An 8,310-nucleotide genomic window follows, 5' to 3' on the forward strand; every position below is an offset into this window, starting at 1 on the left:
GGTCATAGACTTCCCTGCTGGTAGCTGAAACCACCATCTGAGGGAATTCCGGGTTTGACCGGACAGGAAGCACAGGGAATCTAGCCCCGCAGGGCTGCCGTTCCATAAGTGTAAGACCTCCGACTGAAGAGGACGGAGGTGCCATAACGCCCAAGGGACTGCGTCCGCAGCCGCTGACATGAGCCCCAGCATCTTCATGAGAGTCCGGATAGAGACTCGACGAGGGACAAAAAGGACTTTTGCTAGGTCCTGAATCCGTGCTCTCCTTTCTAGAGTCAACCGGAGGGAAATCTCCACAGAGTCGACCACGAATCCTAAATAATGGATTGAAGTCGATGGGCTCACATTCGACTTCTGCCAGTTGATAATCCAGCCCAGCCGGAGGAGAAAGGAGATTGCGATCTGAAGATGGTGGGTAAGAACCGGAACTGAAGAGGCTATGAAGAGCCAATCGTCCAGATAAGGAATAATAGTCAGTCCTTGAAGTCTCAAAGCCGCCACCACCGACACCACAACCTTGGTGAAGATAAGGGGGGCGGAAGAGATCCCGAAGGGAAGCGCGGTGAACTGAAAGTGCCTGCGAACCCCTAAAATCTGGACCGCGATCCTGAGGAATTTCCGGGAAGCGGAATGGATCGGGATGTGAAGATACGCATCCTTGAGGTCCAGAGTAGCCATGACGTCCCCAGGGTTGAGGATATGGCTGACTGACCTTATGGTTTCCATGCGAAACCTGGTTTTCCTTATAAATCGATTGAGGAATCTCAAGTCGATGATCATCCGGAGATCTCCCGTCTTCTTGGGAACCAGGAACACTGGAGAATAAATCCCTAGGCCTCTCTCCCCTGCCGGCACCTCCTCTAGAGCTCCCTTGGAGACGTAGTCCTGAATATAAGATTCTAGGATCTTTTGCTTGGCAGACCCGAAGTTTCGCGTGGCGATGAATCTCTCTGGGGGGAGAGATATAAGATCTACCCGGTACCCGGCAGAAACTATGTCCTGAACCCAGGGGTCTGCGATCAACTGGGCCCAAGGGTCTTTGAAATGGGAGAGACGACCCCCCACGGGAATCTGGGGGAGGGGTATGGGAAAATCTAGAGGAGATACTGCAGGGGCAGCAGGGCTTATCCAAGAGCCTCGAGGAGCCCCATAGTCAGGAGGGTTTTGCCTCCCTGGTGGGTTTGCGGGAGCGTCTCGAAAATTTACGAGACGGACCCCCCCAATCTCTGCGCCTAGCCTGCTGCCCTGGACGACCTCCGCCTTTCTTCTCTTGTCTGGGGCGTCCCCGAAAGGGCTGCTGGGGGAGACTCTTCCCTTTCTTGTCGGAGAGTCCCTCCATTATTCTGTCCAATTCGGACCCGAACAGCCTATCCGGTTCGAAGGGGAGCCCACAAAGATTAAATTTGGACGCGTTGTCCGCGATCCATGGCTTCAGCCAAAGTGGTCTGCGGGCAGCTGAAACTAGGGCCATAGTTTTGGTGGCCAGCTTTAGCTGCATCTGGGTGGAATGGACCAGGAAATCCATAGCCAGATTGGCTGATTTGAAGGCTGCCAAGATGTCATCTCTCGAAACGCTCTGGTCCACGTCCGTCTGGATCTGGTTGAGCTTGGAGCGTAGAAAGGAGGCTACTTCAGTGGCCGCAATTGAAGTTGATGCGGACTCAGCAGCCGCCGCGTAACCCCTTCTAAGGGTGCACTCTGCCCTCCGGTCTAGAGGGTCCTGCAGACTAGACCCATCGTCTGCAGGGACTAGAGTGCGCCCGGACAACTTGGCTATAGCCATGTCCACCTTGGGAACGGAACCCCACGATTCCACCAAGGGTTTAGCCATCGGGTACATGAGCTTAAATTTCCTAGTGAGGACTGGGCCTTTTTCAGGCTTTCTCCACTCTGTACGCATTACAGAGAGGAGGGTCTCATCCGCTCTAAAGACACGCTGTGTCCGTCCGGCGGGATCGGAGGACTCCCCCATGTCAACATCCTGGTCCCCCGACCTGATGGACTTCAGCAACTTCTGCGTTTTCTCTGGAGGAAAAAAGCAAGAAGTTAATTCTTCTTCCTCAGAAGAAGACCCCACACTCTGCTAAACTGTGATGTGAAGTGGTGGGCGAAGATATTGGCCACTAGGCTTCAGGATGTGCTGCCTGACATCGTCCATGAGGAACAGGTGGGTTTTGTCCATGGCAGACAGGGGTCAGAAAATACGATAAGGCTTCTTCATCTAGTAAATTGGGCTAAAAGAACATCTAAGCCCTTGGTGCTAGTAAGTACTGACGCGGAAAAGGCCTTCGACAGGGTCAGTTGGCACTATATGTCGCGGGCCCTGTCGAGGTTTGGCCTACCTGACCAATTCATTACTGCCATTTATACGTTATACTCGACCCCCTCTGCCATGGTCAAAGTTAATGGAACACTGTCACCACCATTTCGCATCACTAACGGGACAAGGCAGGGATGCCCTTTATCTCCTGCACTATTCATCTTAGTGATGGAGACTCTCTTATGTAGAATAAGAATGGACCCAGAGATAAAGGGCTTACAAATAGGATCTTGTACACACGTTGCTGCAGCATTCGCGGATGACCTTTTAATCATGACCTCAAACCCCAGAGAAGCCTTGCCCAGATTGCTGTTCATATTTGAAGATTTTGGGTTTATATCAAATTTTAAAATTAACTATGGGAAATCCATGGCTCTCAATATCTCTTGTCCACAATCAGTGATTAATGATCTTAAGCGTGCTACTCCATTCACTTGGGCCTCCAGAGACATTGTGTATTTAGGTACTCATGTTTCGGCTAATGTCCAGGATCTGGCTTCCCTTAACTACATGCCGCTCCTTCAAACGGTCCGGACACATCTTCAAAACCTGAAACTCCCATTTGTCTCCTGGGTGGGACGGAAAAATTACATTAAGACCTTTATCCTTCCCAAATTTCTGTATTTGCTACAATCTCTCCCTATTTGGCTTCCAAATTCATATTTTACTGAAATACGTAGGGTATTCACACGCTTTCTCTGGAATGGCAAGTCACCACGTATTGCTTACTCTGTCCTTACAAGGGATAGGAGGTTCGGAGGCTTTGGGATGCCAGATGTGAAGCTTTATTATACTGCTGTGCAACTAGGCAGATGTGTAACTATTATGTCTCGCCAATCTAGCTCTCTTTGCTCTCGTCTTGAAAATGCACTATTGTCTAATCAAGAATTGCTTACTTTATGGGGTATTAGACCTATCTCTGCTAATCATTGTTATACGTCCCCGATTTGGAAAGGCATGTTGGTGGAATGGTCCAAAATGGTTCAGTCCCGTGTCTTTAGCTTCCCTAACACTCGTATGCCGCTTAGACTACTACAAAGCCACATCCATCCAGCTGTGTTAAACCCCTCCGGGATTTGGTCTAAGCTCGCTGATATTCCTCTGCGGGATGTCCTTCTCCCGGATGGCTGTTTAAAATGGGATTCAGTAATGGACCTCCCTGAGGTCAAAACAGCACCCTTTTTTCACCTAGCAAATTTCCAGAGAGATACCAAATTGTGTACCGGGCCATTTTCTGATAGTAGCTCGCCCTCCTGGCTTGAAAAGAAGGTCTTGGCTACCAAACCCCCCCTTAGACCATTATCTCAGATGTATAAAGAAATGCTTTCCTCCCTGCCCCCGGAGCTTCGTTTTGTGGTCTCATGGGAACGAGAGCTCTCCATATCCCTTACGGAGCCAGAGAAAGCGTTCATATTAGCTCACTCACACGGCTTTAATCGTTGTGTGAGGATTCAGGAGAATTCCTTTAAACTCCTGTGTAGATGGTACAAAACACCTGAGTTCTTGCATAAACTGAACCCAGAAATTTCCGAAAAATGTTGGAGATGTGGCCTGGACACTGGCTCCTTGTCACATATTTGGTGGCTCTGCCAAAAGATTCAACCTTTCTGGACCTTAATTGAGGCTTTAGTTAATCAAATATGTAATACTAAAATATCACTGGATGCAAAGCTTATCTTGCTATGGTGTCCGAACAATTCCCTCACACCCACCAAACATGACCTTCCAACGATGCTGCTCACAGCAGCTAAATTACTTATCCCCTTTTTGTGGAAGAATGACTCCCCACCTACTCTCCTTATGTGGACTGATAAAGTAGACCAGATCTACCGTTTTGAGGAGCTAGCGCACTGGGAAAATAACTCACGCCCTCGCTTCTTAAAATTGTGGTCTCCATGGAAAGTCTATAGAAACTTTACATAATAGAGCAGAAGTTTATTACTTCCTTGTTTCCCTCCCCTCCTTCCCTTCCTGATCCCCCCCCTCCCCCTTCTTTTCTTTTCTTGGATATCACTCTGAGATCAATGATAATGACTGTTTTGTATTGCTCACACTTGACATGTATGCTGGAAAACTATTTTGTACCATATTGTTGTCAATGTACTGTCTTGTGTGGGTCATGGCCCTGATTCTTTTTCTTTCAATAAAAAGAAATATGGTTAAGAAGAAGACCCCACAGAACAGGGGGTAGGTCTCTCGACCGGTGCAACCACTTCCATGGGAGTCTGAGAGGATCCTGGTAGCCTCTCATTAAGCAGACGCACCACTCCCTTAATGGAATCATCCACGTAAGTCTTTGTCCACTGGAACATTTCTTGCATCGTGGGTTCCGTGGATGCCGTGCGACAACTCTCACACCTGGAGTAAGGACAGTTGTCGTCTAGAGGTGTGTTACACTCGTAACAAGCCAAATGCTTCCTCTTGGCCCCAGACTTCCGCTGATCTGAATCCTTAGGGGAAGCCATAATTCTGTAATTAGAAAGAATAAACTAGTCATAACACCTACAAACACCAGGAGGTGATGAAACAAGACCATATGGGCGCCCACCAGCACTGAAGAAATTAGAGCTGTGGAAGAAGAAAAACAACCCAAGCCAAGCAATATCACTAGAATATCTCAAGGCACAGGGAACTCTGGAGCTAGCTTGTGAAAGCGATGCAACCAGAGCACTGAATGACAGGCTCTGGGCGCTTAAAAGGAGGAAGCCCCGCCCCCTGGGCGGGCCCTCGATCGAGACCAGCCCAGAGAGGTAACAGAGCCTATACTGGCTCAGCTTGACCATAAGTGTCTCCCCCAATCAATCCTGGAGTCCAGGATGCCATAAGGAGACAAATTAAATAGAGCGGTGAGGTTTAGAACCCTCACTGCATTGATACGAAAAACCGGAAGTGACGTAGCGCACCTGGTGCGCGTCACTTCCGGAAGATGGCGGCGCCCATGGCGCCACACACATGCGGCAATGGAGAGAATGGGACACCGCAACCCATTGGAAGAAGAGGGGAGGGGGCACCCCCCCACGGTACCCTAGAGAAAAAAATCGCCGCGATAAGGCCTAAAATAAAGGCAATAAGAGCAAAGAAAGGGCGATCCTTTTTAGATTAAGGAAAAAAAAAGCCCCTAAGCACTCTTCAGCTCCCTGAGGGGGAGCGACACGCCAGTCCACCTGTCCAAAGGACAGAAAAAAACACGGTGGGCTGGGGGGTGATCTCCTCCCTTTCAGGGAGCTGAAGATCGTTTATTGGTTCTTGGGCTCATTAAAATTCTGCCGGTCCTACCAGTCCACAGGGGCAGTTAACCCCATCTGTGCTGCTGGTAGGACGTAAGGGAAGTGATCTTTATAGCTCCGCAGAGATTTTACGGTGTTTTTGCAGTGATCAGAAAAAAAAATATTTCTGTCACTGCGGTGGGGCTGACTGAATGCAAGTGTGCGCACAAGATCAGGCTTGATCCGGCGAACACTGCGTTTTTTGTAGAGCCTAAGGTGACCCTAATGTACTGATATAGATCTGATTGCGATCAGTCTTGATCACTTACAGATACTATATAGTACTAGTGCTGATTAGCGACAGCGATGGCGCTAATCAGCAACTAATCAGTGACTGCGGTGCGGTGGGCGCTAACTACCTAACAAGTGGCTAACTAACTGGTGGTGATAAGGGACCCTTAGGCCCCATTCACACGTCCGCATGTCTGTTCCGCATTTTGCGGAAACGGAATTGCGGACCCATTAATTTCTATGGGGACAGACTTTGTCCCGCTCAGATACGGAATTGCGGATCTGCACTTCCGGGTCCGCACTTCCATTCCGCAAAAATATAGAACATGTCCTATTCTTGTCCGCAAATTGCGGACAAGAAAAGGCATTTTCTATATAGTTCTGGCAATGTGCGGATCCGCAAAATGCGGAAAGCACATTGCCGGTGTCTGTGTTTTGCGGATCCGCAAAACACATACGGACGTCTGAATGGAGCCTTACAGGGGGGTGATCAATGACAGGGGGGTGATCAGGGAGTCTATATGGGGTGATCAGGGGTTAATAAGGGGTTAATAAGTGACAGGGGGGTGTAGTGTAGTGTGGTGCTTGGTGCTACTTACAGAGCTGCCTGTGTCCTCTGGTGGTCGATCCAAGCAAAAGGACCAGAGGACCAGGTAGCAGGTATATCAGACGCTGTTAACAAAACAGCGTCTGATATACCTTTCTGGGGTTAAAAAAATCACATCTACAGCCTGCCAGCGAATGATCGCCGCTCTCAGGCTGTAGATCAACTCGTTTACCTTGCGATCCTGTGAACGCGCGCTCCTGTGTGCGCGCGTTCACAGGAAATCTCACGTCTCACGAGATGACGCGCCGATGCGTCAACGAGGAATAACCCGGCTGCCCGCAGGACGCATCCCTGCGTCAGGTGGTCGGGAGCTGGTTAAATCGCATATTAATCGCGATAACTAGAATAATGACGAATATTCGATTTTGACGAATATGAGACTAATATTTTAGCAAATATTCGCGAATTTCGTCGAAATCGAATATGGCACCTCCCGCTCATCACTAATAACCAACTGTTTTTAGGATGTCTAAGAAAAGGCCATGTTACTAAGGAGTGTAAGAAAAAGTCCACATGCAGCGTTTGCAAAGGACACCATCCTACACCACTACATAAAGAACGTGCAAAGAAAGATAAAACCTCAATACTTAAAGATACTAAAGAAGGAAAGAAAATATTGGCATTCACTTGCAGATTGAGGGAAGGAGAAAGCAACGGCACATCAATGGTTGTACCAGTGTGCAATTCAAATCCTAAAAGGAGGAACTAGAAGGTATACGCCTATACACTGCTGGTTGCCCAGAGTGACGTCACCTTCATTGATCAAGAAATCTGCAAGAGCAAATTCAAAGTCACTACTGGGATCAGTAGAGAGACAGAACCGACACAAGAAAGGTGACAGGATTGTGTCATCAAATATCTGTGCAAGAGTTACCAACTGTAAGTGCAGCAAAAGTAATCAAGATCCTTGAATCCGACTTTGCAGACATAAGTTCTAAAGAAGAGTGTGTATCCCAAAGAGACATATAGTTCGTACACACTCTAGAAGAAATTATTCAGCATAATCAACAAGGTCATTTTAAAATGCTCTTACGTTTTAGAGAATGACCCCGTCTGCTAAATAACAGAAAGAGCAAGATTGAAATGTTTGAAGAAAAGGATGGGAAGAGATCCCAATCTCAAGAATGAATATTTGAAATTCATGAAAGGCATCTTAGAAGAAGGACATGAAGAGAAAGTTAATAACCAGCCTAAAGAAGGAAAAGTGTAGTACATCCCACATCAAGGTGTTTATCACTCAAAGAAACCAGATAAGATTAGAGTAGTATTTGATTGCTCAGTAAAGTATGATGGTGTTGCATTGAATGATCATCTACTAAAAGGACCAGATCTTACAAACACTCTGCCTGGAGTACTCTGTAGATTCAGAAAGTATCCTGTAGCGGTTATGTGTGACATTGAAAAGATGTTCCACCAGTTTCATGTGAAGAATGAAGATAGAGACTTCCTGAGGTTTCCATGGTGGGAGGGTGGAGATACGGATACAGAGCAAGCAGAATACAGAATGAAAGTACACTTGTTTGGAGTACGTGGCCAATCAGAATGAAAAGGATTGCCCATCAGCAGCAAATTTTCGGAAAAAAAGCTTTTACGTAGATGATGGTCTCATAAGTCTACACTACGTGCAGAATTATTAGGCAAATGAGTATTTTGACCACATCATCCTCTTTATGCATGTTGTCTTACTCCAAGCTGTATAGGCTCGAAAGCCTACTACCAATTAAGCATATTAGGTGATGTGCATCTCTGTAATGAGAAGGGGTGTGGTCTAATGACATCAACACCCTATATTAGGTGTGCATAATTATTAGGCAACTTCCTTTCCTTTGGCAAAATGGGTCAAAAGAAGGACTTGACAGGCTCAGAAAAGTCAAAAATAGTGAGAT

This window comes from Bufo bufo, chromosome 8, assembly GCF_905171765.1.
Source record: "Bufo bufo chromosome 8, aBufBuf1.1, whole genome shotgun sequence".
NCBI classification, from domain to species: Eukaryota; Metazoa; Chordata; class Amphibia; order Anura; family Bufonidae; genus Bufo; species Bufo bufo.